Genomic DNA, 10,176 nt, shown 5'->3' with positions numbered 1-10,176 from the left:
TAGGTGAAAATATTCTGGAAACTTGAGTTTGTGACATTTAGGCTTAAGGTCTTTCAGCTCCAAATTTCTTGTCTGGAAAGTAAGTATTATGAATCCGTATCTTTCAGAACTTTTTTGTGCATTAAATAAAATGATACAGTACAACTGCCACATAGTGTTATTGTTAGCTGCCATGGCGTTGGCCCCCTATTCATTGCGACCCCATACAAAATGGAATGAAACATTGCATAGTTCTGTGCCATGTCCATGATTGTTGCAGATTCATAAGTTTTTCATTGGCTGATTTCGGAAGTAAATCATCAGACCTTTCTTCTGAGTCTGTCTTAGCCTGAAAGCTCCTCTGAAACTTGTTCAGCATCATAGCCACGTGCCAGCCTCCACTGACAGATGGGTAGTGGCAGTACATGAGGTACATTGGCTGGGAATCAAACTTGGGTCTTCCACATGGAAGGCAAGGATTCTACCACTGAACCACCAATATTTCTCCACATAATAAGCACCCAATAAATGTGAGCTGTTGTTATTACATCCGTGTCCCCTGTACTGGTATATATGAGGACAAGAGATGATCTTTTTTTTTTTTTTTAAATTTTTTTTGTGCTTTAAGTGAAAGTTTACAAACCAATTCAGACTCATAAAAATATGGAATGCTTCACAAATTAGAGTGTCATCCTTGCACAGGGGCCATGCTAATTTAGTATATGTGCTGCCGAAGTGAGCACAAGAGATGATCTGATTTATCTCCAGGTCACAGCACAGTCTGTAGCACATAACAGGTGGCCAGTGATTGTTTAGGGAATCAGAAAATGAACAAATGATTGCACTTACCCAGACCACTTCAGGTCACACCTGTCCCTTACTCCTCTATAAAGAGTTGGAGGTTTTTGGAGCCTCTTTTCAACGATAATAGCATGCATTATAAACTATTTTATATTTGTGTCAATGCAATCTAAAATTTCAGTGGAACATGATTCTTTTTAACCTACACTACTAGTATATGTACACTTAACTGCTGTTTTCAAGGATCTCAAAAGTTCCTAATCTTCGCAACAATACAGTTTTAATTTGTCACCTGACATGCTTGCTAAAATGCAGGTTCCTAAGGCCCCACCACTAGAGATTCTGATTCAGTAGGTCTGAAATGGAGCCCAGGAATTTGTATTTTTAAAAAGTTCCTCAAGTATTTCAAATGTAGGAGGACCTTGGACTACACTTGGAGAACAAGTGCTAGGGTCATTAGTGAATCTTGCATGAGAAAAGCTATTTCCTGTATATCAGTTGGAGCACTGGTGGCATAGTATTTGAGAACTTGGCTAATTAAAATGTTGACAGTTCAAATCTACCAGCGCTCCTTGGAATCTCTATGGGGCAGGTCTGCTCTGTCTTATAAGGTCACTATGAGTCAGAATTGACTCAACAGCGGTGGGTATTTTTTTTTTTTTTAATCAGTTAAAGTGCCCTCATGGCACAATGGTTAAGCACTCTGCTGCTAACCAAAAGGACAGTGGTTCTGCAGAAGAAAAGACCTGGTGATCTGCTCCTGTAAAGATTACAGTCTAGGAAACTCTGGAACAGTTCTACTCTGTCCTATAGGGCCGCTGAGTCAAAATTGACTTGATGGCACACAACAACAACACATATCAGTTAGGGTTCAGGATAAACAACAGAACCAATAAGGTATTGTGGGAACACAGAGTTGACCATACAAATCTGAACTTATACACTGTGAGAAGAACTGAGAAAGTGAAGAATGGAAAGGGCAGTCAGAGGACCAAAGAAACAGTCATTAAACAGGATAGACCCAAGCTCTGGCACAGGTGGGCTGGGCAGAGCTTGCAGGAAAATCTCAGTCAGTGTGTATGTCTGGCTGCTGAAGTGAAACCACAAAGGAGGCTGTTGGAGCAGCCTGAGGAAGTTGCCGCGTCTGGTGGTTGGCTGGTGTTGCTGCTGTTATGTGGGGCCGGTGTTACGAAGAAGAGCTGGGAGTTGGAACCTGCCAGTCATGTCTGCAACTCTTTGTCACCATGTCCACCCACTACGGCATTCTGAGAATAATGACTTCTTCATTTGTCCTGTAAATTCCTCTTGTTGACAACTCCAACTCAGATCCAGATGGGGAAGGAGATTCTTGACATGACAGTCTCCAGCCTTAATCAAATGGACATAGCACACTGTGACCCATTATAATGCACTAGAACTCAAACATGTAACACCCTCTCCATCCTGCTGTCTCAGATCTCTGAGTGCTGGGTGTTCATTCCTTCTCTTTGGTTTCTGTGTATCTCAAGAACACTTTAAAGAGAATTCTAATGTCTTTATTATTGAGAATCTTGCATGAAGACTTAAAAGTTGTCCAACATTTCAGGGAACAAAGCTCAGTTGACTAGAAAGCACGTGCTGGAAATCTAGATTTGCAGCCCTGGCCACAGATGCTGTAGCTACAAGTGTTTGCGACTCTTTGCAAAGCAGAGTATATTTGGCATGTTGGAAGAATATGAACACTGAACTGCCTTCTTGAGCCAGCCTGCTACCAGGAAATAATTAAAAGACAATAGATGTCAATGTGACACGAGTAGACTATGTGTAGAGTCATATCATATCATTAGGAAAATTGGCATATCCTATTTTTAGTAGTCAGCCAATTCCAAAAAACATATATGTTAGATGTACCCTAACTGGCATCCCTAAGCAGCCTCGGAAATGAACGGTTCCACTAATACATGGCATAAACAGTATACAAAACATTATAAAGAATGTAGAAGAAAAACTAGATAACTGGGAGCTCCTAAAAATCAAACACCTATGCTCATCCAAAGACTTCACCAAAAGAGTAAAAAGACTACCTACAGACTGGGAAAAAGTTTTTAGCAATGACATTTCTGATCAGCGCCTGATCTCTAAAATCTACATGATACTGCAAAAACTCAACTGCAAAAAGACAAATAACCCAATTAAAAAATGGGCAAAAGATATGAATAGACACTTCACTAAAGAAGACATTCAGGTAGCTAACAGATATATGAGGAAACGTTCATGATCATTAGCCATTAGAGAAATACAGATCAAAGCTACAATGAGATTTCATCTCACTCCAACAAAAAAAAAAAAAATTTTTTTTTTTTTTGGGTGGCATTAATCCAAAAAACACAAAATAATAAATGTTGGAGAGGCTGTGGAGAGACTGGAACACTTCTACACTGTTGGTGGGAATGTCAAATGGTACAACAACTTTGGAAATCGATTTGGCGCTTCCTGAAAAAGCTAGAAATAGAACTACCATATGATCCAGCAATCCCACTCCTCGGAATATGTCCTAGAGAAAGAAGAGCCTTTACACGAACGGGTATATGCACACCCATGTTTATTGCAGCTCTGTTTACAATAGCAAAAAGATGGAAGCAACCAAGGTGTCCATCAACGGATGAATGGTGAAATAAATTGTGCTATATTCACACAATGGAATGCTATGCATCGATAAAGAACAGTGAGGAATCTGTGAAACATTTCATAACATGGAGGAACCTGGAAGGCATTATGCTGAGTGAAATTAGTCAGTTGCAAAAGGACAAATATTGTATAAGACCACCATTATAAGAACTTGAGAAATAGTTTAAACTGAGAAGAAAACATTCTTTTGTGGTTATGAGAAGGGGGAGGGAGGGAAGGTAGGAGAGGGGCATCCACTAATAGATAGTAGATAAGAACTACTTTGGGTGAAGGGAAAGACAGCACACAATACAGGGGAGGCCAGCACAATTGGACTAAAGCAAAAGCAAGAAGTTTCCTGAATAAACTGAATGCTTCCAAGGCCAGTGTAGCAGGGACAGGGGTCTGGGGACCGTGGATTCAGGGGACATCTAAGTCAACTGGCATAAGAAAATCTACTGAGAAAACATTCTGCATCCCACTTTGAAGAGTGGCATCTGGGGTCTGAAATGCTAGCAAGCAGCCATCTAAGATGCATCAATTGGTCTTAACCCACCTGGATCAAGAGAGAATGAAGAACACCAAGGACGCAAGGCGATTACGAGCCCAAGAGACAGAAAGGGCCACATGAACCAGAGACTACATCATCCTGAGACTAGAAGAACTAGATGGTGCCTGGCTACAACCCATGACTGCCCTGACAGGGAACACAACAGAGAACCCCTGAGGGAGCAGGACAGCAGTGGGATGCAGACCCCAAATTCTCATAAAAAGACCAGACTTAATGGTCTGACTGAGACTAGATGGACCCTGGTGGTCATGGCCTCCAGACCTTCTGTTGGCCCAGGACAGGAACCATTCCTGAAGCCAACTCTCCAGACACAGATTGGACTGGACAATGGGTTGGAGAGGGATGCTGGTGAGGAGTGAGCTTCTTGGTTCAGGTGGACACTTGAGACTATATTGGCATCTCCTGCCTGGAGGGGAGATGAGAGGGTGGAGCGGGTTAGAAGCTGGAGGAATGGACATGAAAAGAGAGAGTGGAGGGAGAGAGTGGGCTGTCTCATTAGGGGGAGAGTAATTAGGAGTGTGTAGCAAGGTGTATATGGGTTTTTGTGTGAGAGACTGACTTGATTTGTAAACTTTCACTTAAAGCACAATAAAAATTATTAAAAAAAAAAAAAAAAATTAACGGCTCCAAGGATGGCAGAATCCTGTTTGCCAGGCAAAGGTGGAGGATGCCTGTGGTAGTCTAAATAAATCTCCCAAAGATAATAGGTACTAATTCCTGGAACCTGTAAATGTTACCTTGTTTAGAAAAAGGGTTTTTGCCGATGTAATAGGTAACAGATCTGTGCTTCCTCTGGAGACTCTAAGGAAGACTTTATTCCTTGTCTCGTCCAGCTTCTGGTGGCTGCCAGCATTCCTTGGCTTCTGGTTGCATCATTCCATTCTCTGCCTCTGTGGTTGCATTGCCTTGTCTTCTTCTGTCTGTGTCAAATCTCCCTCTGTCTCTTTTTTATAAGGACACTTGTAATTTCATTTGGGACCCACATGTGTAGTCCAGAATAGTCCTCCCATGTCAAGAGCTTTACCTTTATCACATCTGCTGGGATCCTTTTTCCAGATAATGTAACTTTTATAGGATCCAGGGATTAGGACCTGATATCTTTGGGGGCCATTATTCATTGTGTTGAATTCTTATGAAGAGCTTAGTATAATGCTAGGCACATGAAAAAAAAATAGTAAGCACAATATAAGCAATAAATTATTCAATTACAGCACAATTATTTCTGTTCTTTCATACAGCTATAAAACACCATCTTTATATGTAAGTACTATGTCATTGCAAATGTGTAAATAAAAATATACATATATTCCTATGACATTTTCCTTGGTAAAATTTTAGTAATTTCATTCAGGTAATGTTTCTGGGTGGCTTGATTTCTGTTTTCCAGAAACCTTGGGGATGCCTAATATATCGGATTTTTAGGTGCTGTTGAATCATTTTTGACTCATGCTGTTGTTGTTGTTAGGTGTTGTTGAGTCAGTTCCAATTTAGCCTTCTATGTACAACAGAACTAAACACTGCCCCTTCCTCTGCTATCCTTATAATCATTGCTATGCTTGAACCCATTGTTGCAGCCACTATGTCAGTCCACCTCATTGAGGGTATTCCTCGTTTTTGCCGACTCTCTAGTTTTTTAGCAGGTTTTCTACTTTACCAAACATGATATCCTTCAGGGACTGGTCCCTCTTGAAAACATGTCCAAAATATGTGAGATGAAGTCTCACCATCCTCGCTTCTAAGGAGCATTCTGGCTGTACTTCTTCCAAGACAGATTTGTTCATTCTTCTGGCTGTCCATGGTATATTCAGTATTCTTTGCCAATACCATAATTCAAAGGCATCAGTTCTTCTTCCGTCTTCCTTATTTATTGTCCAGCTTTTGCATGCATATGAGGTGATTGAAAATGTGATGGTTTGGGCTTAGTGCCTTAATTTTTATTCATTCTTTCAACAGATATTTATTGAGAGTGCTGTGCTAGCCTCTCTCTGGGATTGGAGTGTTGACCAAGGTTGAGCAATTACAACTCAATTTGAATGTTATAGTGATGCAAGTAAAGTGTACCAAGGAAGGCTATAGGAAGGACCCTGTTACAGAATAAACATGTCCACAAACTCTTTGACATTCCCCGTATTGAAAGAAGACGTCTCCCCTTGAATCTGGGCTGGTTCTGAGTCTGTGTTGACCTGTAGAACATGGCAGAAGTGATGCTGTGTCCAGGTTTTAAAGAAGTAGCAGCATCTTCTCTTGGATTGCTTGTTCTAGAGGGAGCCATCTGCATGAAATGGGTCTGACTATTTTAAGACCACCATGCTGTGAGGAAGCCCAGGCTAGCTGAGTGGAGTAGTTGGAGGGAGAGCTCTGGCTATTCCAGCTATTCTAGCCAGATGCCAATATCTGAGTGAAGAAGTCATATTGGATATTTCAGCCCCAGTAGAAGTGAAATAGAGAAGAGCCTAGGAATTCATTGGCAGTCAGAACTAAGGCCTTAGACATATGCCCCTACTAGAGTTGTCCCAGCCATCTTCAGCTGTTGAAGCCATCCCATAGCCATCCCGGCTCTGCTCTGCACAAAGTCCTAACTTTCAAATTGTGAGCTTAATAAAAATGGTTGCTGTTTTATGTTACTAAGTTTTGCTACATAGTGATTGGTAACTGGAACAGGATCCTATTTCAGACTTGGAAGATTAAGAAATTCTTTTTAAAAATAAAAAAAAAAAAAGCAAACAAAAAACAACCAGTCACCATCTAGTCAATTCTGACTCATGGAGAATCCACGAGTGTCAGAGTAGACTGTTGTGCTCCATAGAGTTTTCAAGGCTATGACTTTTTGGAAGCAAATCACTAGACTTTTCTTCCAAGGTGCCTCTGGGCAGGTTAGAACCTCCAACCTTTCCATTAGTAGCCCAGTGTTCAACTGGATGCACCACCCAGGGACTCTGCAGAACACATATACAACATTAAAGCGCAGAAAGCATGTAGACCTAGAATTCTTGGACACCACCTGTCAGCAAAATCCATCCTCCTTATTCATGTTGAAGGCCAGAGGCAAGTGCCTTTGCCTCTTCAGGCCTCAGATCTTATAGTCCTCGGTCTGCTGATGAACTCCTTGGAAAGCGCTGATTTTGACCCTTATATAAGCTGCTACCTGTGTGGGGCCTGCTGGTCTCCTGGGGGCTGGTACTGCAATTTGCTACAGTGGCCACCCTCCAACAACTCTATGGATCATTACCACAGGTTGCTTATTCAGCCTTTCCTCAACCCCTGGTTCTGTGCCATGGAATGCTACCTAATTCACTTTGCTAGAGGTCCTTGCCCTTCTCTCTTCTTGCTAATTATTTTTCTCTGTCCATAGTTACTTTTTTTGCATCACTAGGTCCAATGATGCCTCAAATATTTATTGCTGTAACTCGGATGCATGATCAATTTCAGAAAAGCAGTATAAAAGAGAGGTTCAGGGTGTGGACCCTTGAGTTAGACTGCCTGAGTTTGAAACCTGATTCTGCTTCTTACTCACAAGTGGGACTTCTGGCTAATGACTGGACTCTCTGAGTTTGAGTTTACTCAACAACCTAGAAAGGAAAATTTTAGTGTTGTTGTGAGGATAAAAAGAGATTATTCATGTAAAATGCTTGGAACGTTGCTTGGCACGTAGAAAGTGTTCAGTAAACATTATTGACTTTTATTGTTCATAATATCTGTCTTGCTATATGGTAATAACCTACCTATTTATGGGTCTGCCCACTAGATTCTAAGTTCCTTGAGAACAGATAGTGTCTTGAGCAGTATCACCTCCCTAGTGCCCTCCTCAATGTGCAACATACAGTATGCACTCAATAACTGTCAACATTCTTCGCATGTACACACTTGACGACACCAGTTACATTAATCATGTTGTGCAATCAGCACCAATATCCATTGCCATAAATAGATACTCAATGCTTCCTAAACAGTGATTCACCTTTTCCCCCTCTCTCCATCCTGGTAACCACTATTAAATTTTGATCTATACATTTGCCTATTCTAGGACTTTCCTATAAGTGAGCACATTCAATATTTGTCTTTTTGTGATTGACTTACTTCACTCAGCATAATGTTTTCAAGATTCATCCATGTTGTAGCATGTATAAGGACTTCATTTCTCTTTATGGCTGAGTAATAAAATAACTGTTTTTTGCATGAGTGAATGGGACAACAACAATTTAAAGACTGTGTTCTATCATTAAACCAAAAAACCAAACCCACTGAAGTCGAGTCGATTCCGACTCATAGAGGCCCTATAAGGACAGAGTAGAACTGCCCCGTAGAGTTTCCAAGGAGCACCTGGTGGATTCGAACTGCTGACCCTTTGGTTAGCAGCAGTAGCACTTTACCACTATGCCACCAGGGTTTCCGTCTATCATTAAAAAAAAATTAGAGGGTTGATAATATCACCTTTATAAAAGAAAGACAGCAAAAGTTGAACAACGGCTTGATTTTGTAGAGTATACACTATGTCTTTCTAAGAATTGAAAGGAGAGAAAGTTGATTGGGAGGTTAAGTGTGAAACAACTGTATTCTTATGTATAGTTCTCATATATGGCCTACCATTATTACTGCTTGAAATGTAAGGATCAGGTTACTGAAGAAGTTGAGCATAGGGATCTTGAGACTGAAAAACTTGATTATTCATGGAGGGGTTGTATAAATGAGTGGAGAATTATTTATTCATACGTAGAAACCTCCGTATTTAAGAAAAGATTTTAAAAAGCATATAGAGAATAAAATAACAGGTCTAATACAATAAGATAAAATAAATTAAAATGAAGTGAGGGAATTGGGTCCAAAGAAAAGTAAAGATTAAAAAGTTAAATGAACCTGGGAGTGATGTTTGCTCCCAAACTGCTTGCTGTCCAGTCATTTTCCAGAAGTGAGCTGCAAATTTTCGATTGAACTTTCTACTGGTTTTCATGTGAAACCACAAAACAATTACATGAGTCATACTTTGGAATAATAATGGTAACAACTAGCATTTATCATGTGCTTATCTGGTGCCAGCCTCAGTTCTAAGGGCTTTACGTATTAACTCTTAATGCTCAGGAGGGTCCTAGAAGGAAAGTGCTGGCCAAGTCATGCAGCTGACACAGTTTCCAAATCAGGCAGACCGAGATGTGAAACCAGGCATGCTGGTTTAAACCGTGCTTTTAAAACCTACCAGTTATTTAAAACAGGAGCAATGAACTCTCATACTTAGATCTGGAAGAAGTTTTTCTTGTTTGTTCTTGAATTTTCCTGGGATTCTCATCTGAGAACTATAGGGGACCCTTCAATAGCTGTGTGGAGAGACTATTTCAGCCATTCCAGCAAGTGCCAACATCAGAATTAAAATGCCACCTTGGATATTTCATCTCCAGCAGGTGTGAAATAGAGAAGAGCCTAGGAATTCAATCGGTAGCTAGAACCAAGGCCCCGGATACATGGCACCACCTGAGTTGTCCCAGGCATCTTTAGTGGTTAAAGCAATCTTATAGCCATCCTTGCTCTGCTCTGTACAAAGTCCTCACTTTGAAAATTGTGAGCTTAATAAAAATGGTTGTTGTTTTATACTTTGAAGTTTTGGGTGAGTTGTTATGTAGCAATAGGTAACTGGAACAGGACCCTATTCTGAACTGGAAGATAATTACGAAATCCTATATATCACATATCCAACATTAAACATTGAAGAACTGAAAGCATGTAGGTACAGACAATGCCTGTCTGCAATATGCAATCCCTCCATTCATTCACTTGTGTGAAGGATAGAGGTGAACGAAAAGGAAACTAAGTGCATGCCCATTCAGGGCAGTGGTTCTCAAAGTTGGCCCCAGACAAGCAGCATCAACATTACTTGGGGACTCATTAGCAATGTAAATCCTTGGTCTTCTTCCCAGGTCTACTGAATCAGGAGCTTTGGGGCTGAGGGCCAGCAGTCTGATTTTTAATAAATCCTCCATGTGCTTCTGATGTGAGCTCAAGTTTGAGAACTGTTCCTCTAAAGGGAAAGGGGCTTCTGGTGCAGAAGGAGATGTTTGGCTGCTTGTAACATTAGTGAGGGGCTTCAGGAGGTAGAAGGGCTCGAAAAATCATGGAGCAGCTTCTGAGACCAGAGGAATCCAGCTCACATACTTACTATCCTAGAAAACTAGAAGATGCTGTAGGTAGGA

General features: G+C 40.8%; 1 non-coding gene across 1 annotated transcript; it reads right to left on the bottom strand.

The window, feature by feature from the left end:
* Positions 1 to 636: 636 nt before the first annotated feature.
* LOC111751252 (U6 spliceosomal RNA) lies at positions 637 to 744 on the bottom strand. Its single transcript, XR_002786344.1, has one exon. It is a non-coding gene; the product is annotated as a U6 spliceosomal RNA (small nuclear RNA).
* Positions 745 to 10,176: the final 9,432 nt, after the last annotated feature.

This window comes from Loxodonta africana, chromosome 7 (genome assembly GCF_030014295.1).
Source record: "Loxodonta africana isolate mLoxAfr1 chromosome 7, mLoxAfr1.hap2, whole genome shotgun sequence".
NCBI classification, from domain to species: Eukaryota; Metazoa; Chordata; class Mammalia; order Proboscidea; family Elephantidae; genus Loxodonta; species Loxodonta africana.
The sequence above is the reverse complement of the archived record's forward strand: the minus strand, read 5'-3'. Positions and strand labels throughout refer to the sequence as shown.